Below are 3052 nucleotides of genomic sequence, written 5' to 3'. Positions count from 1 at the left end.
TGCTTAAGTGTCTTGGCGTGCATGCCTCATGCTGTGTTTTTTATTCCATTCCCTATTGATAGTCTGCTCTACACACACACACACACACACACACACACACACACACTATTCCACTCCCTATTGATACTCTGCTCTACAGACACACACACACACCCCTTTCTGAAGTTCCCTCTCAGTATTGGATACCATTTTATGCAGGTGGAGGGTGGGAGTACAAGAGGAATCTGTTGATTGAGGCCCCAGAACTGGGAATTTGCGGAGCACAGGCTCTGGACGCGCAAGCTTACCGGCCATGGCTCATGGGCTCAGCTGCTCCGCGGCATGTGGGATCTTCCCGGACCAGGGCACGAACCCGTGTCCCCTGCATCGGCAGGCGGACTCTCAACCACTGCGCCACCAGGGAAGCCCTCCCCTCTGTTTTTACCTGGTGTTTACCTTTAATACTTGAGAGTATCTGTGTTCCATTTCCTGTACCGTTTATTTTAGTCATAAGATTAAGCGGGAACTCTAGGGATAAGTCCTCATGTCCTTGAGGGGGTGTCTCCATAAACCTCCACCGTTCAGTCTGGAGAGGTGATGTGTCTGCTGTCCTAGGCTATACCACACAGGCAGAGTGGAGTTACGGTTGACAGCGTGGTGTGGGTTACAACTGAGGCCACTTTTAATGCACAGGCAGCGGGAATTTTCCAAACAGCTAGGGACAGACTGTTCATTGTTGCAAGGCAGGAAAGAGGTTAGAACAGTGGCAGAGAATCCTTAAGGTCACAAGGGGGTGGGAGCACAGAAAGCCACGGAAACCTCAGTCGACAGTTTTGGGGACTTGGAGCCAAGAGGAAGTGTGGGGCGGGAGGTGTAAGGAGATGGAAGCACAGTGACACAGGTGGCTTTCCTGGGCCAACTGCAGCAGCAGCTGCTCTTGTAGTTTATTGCTGGTGCGTTGACTTCTGAAGTCGAGCAATAAGTGGCTTGGTGTGCTGTGATCCCTGTGGGTAGGGAGGAAAAGCTCCGGCCCAGGCTACCTGTACCTACAGCCTACAAGGCAGCGCTTGCATACTGCAGCTCCACCGCAGGCAGCAGCCTCAGTCACATCCTCCAAAGCCTTCATTTCAAGCCACTCCCCTCACTGTGTAATACTGAGGTCTTGGTAAATGATGATGGAAAAAAGGGTGAAGCTAGGAAAGGCTGACCGGAAAGAGGTTCATGTTGGTTGTGCACAGAAAAGGCAGGGAGGAAAACTCCCTGTACTATGGCCCAACAGGGTACTCAAGTTCAAGGGAAAGGTAGGCACCGGTATGGCCCCCATCCTCAGTCATAAGAATGTGTGGACTCTTTCAGAAGCCCAGCCGTGGAAACGGGTCCCAGGATGGGTCAGCCCTGTCAACCTACGTAAATCTTGAGCCATCAGAGGCTGCAGGTTTGGCATCAACTTCAGTCTGGTCGGGTCCCTCGTGTATTCCAATCCACACGGCCTAGTTTCTTCTAAACAGAGTCAAACACTAGGCTCTGGATCCCAAGGCAGGGTCCCAGTTAGTGCTGAGGGCGTCACCTCGAGCGCTAAGTGAGCTCACAGCATCTGGTTTCTCAGGAAGTGGGAGAGCTACATACACATCTGCTCCTGGGAAGCATTATTTCTCAAATAAAACCTTGTTTCTCAGCAACAATTTGTAGCCCCCAGGGCCACAAGTGTGGAGGGAAGACGTGCCTTCCCTCACCCCCCAGCCTCAGCAGAAAGAAAGAGTTTGGAAGAGGCGAGCTGTGCAGCTCCCCGCCCAGCTGCAGCAACCTCCCAGCTGGACAATATATCCTCTGTCCTCAGCTAGGAGATCTTGCCTCTGGAGACAGCTCTTCCCCTTCCCCCACTCTTCCTGGTTCCCAGAGCCCAAACCCTCCCCTGAAGTTCCCCTGACCTCTTCCAGCCAGACCAGCCTACTCCCTCAATGCTCTCCTATAGTCCCCCACCCCCAGGATCTGAGCACACTCAGTCACAGGCATGGGATCACCCCAGACCAGGGAAGAGGGGGTTCAGCCTTCCGTGCCAGGATGGGCTGCCCCCTGCATAGTTAAGGTAAGAAACCCTGCATGAAGGGTCAGAGGGTGTTGCTCAACTTGTTTCACCTTCACTAACATGATCCTGCTTTTCTCCTCCCTTTCCCCTTCCTTTCTAAAGTCCCCTCTGCTCTGAGCTGGTAGTCAGGATGCCTGGCTGGCCCTATGTGCCACGTGCCACCCATTATAATTTCACCCCCTCCAAGCCACCTTCTATATTTTCTCACTCTCAACCTTCCTCATCAGCTTCCCCCCTTCAGCCCCCTTCCGCCGTCCCCACATTGAGAGCAGGAATCAAGTCTGGGCTGGAAGTTCCGCTACCCATCTTACGACCCTCCCCCAATTCCTTGGAACCTCAGAAGTGCCTCTTAGCGAGAATTCCCTGGCGGTCCAGTGGTTAGGAGTCGGGGCTTTCACTGCTGAGGGGCCGGGTTTGAAAAAAAAAATTTCCTCTTAGGGGCAGCAATACCAGCATGAGTGTGAGGCTCTGGCCCTCCCATCATTCTGGGATCCAGTCAAGTACGTTTTCTCTGGGTCCCAGTCTCTCCTTTGGTACCTCTAAAACCTACCCTTTGGCGTGCATCCCAGGGCCCAGCCAAAGACCCTAATGAACTCTGGAAAGAGCAAGATTTTAAAAGAGGTAGACTTAGGCTCCAAAGAACGGAGTGAATTTTCCTATCTTGGCTATCTCGATTACATAATCAAATCTTACCAAAATACACAGAACGACCTTCAGCCCTGCCCCTTCGCCAGTAGCCTCTGATCCCCGTGGTTCTCCTCTCTCCTCTGGCCTTCTCCAGACTCTGGCCTCTCACCTTCTCCCAGTGCCTCCCTACCTCTTCCCTCCCCCGCTCCGTTGGCCCCCAGCCCTTCCTCCAGATCCCAGTGACTCCTGCCGCTCTAATCTCTGCCTATTGGACACCAACTCAGTCAAGAGCAGTAAGATCAAGGCTCCCCGGTCCCAGCCACACCTACCCCTCCCAAATGCCAGTCTCTGGGGGACCTG

The sequence above is a fragment of the Tursiops truncatus genome, chromosome 11 (assembly GCF_011762595.2).
Source record: "Tursiops truncatus isolate mTurTru1 chromosome 11, mTurTru1.mat.Y, whole genome shotgun sequence".
Classification (NCBI taxonomy): domain Eukaryota; kingdom Metazoa; phylum Chordata; class Mammalia; order Artiodactyla; family Delphinidae; genus Tursiops; species Tursiops truncatus.
The sequence above is the reverse complement of the archived record's forward strand: the minus strand, read 5'-3'. Positions refer to the sequence as shown.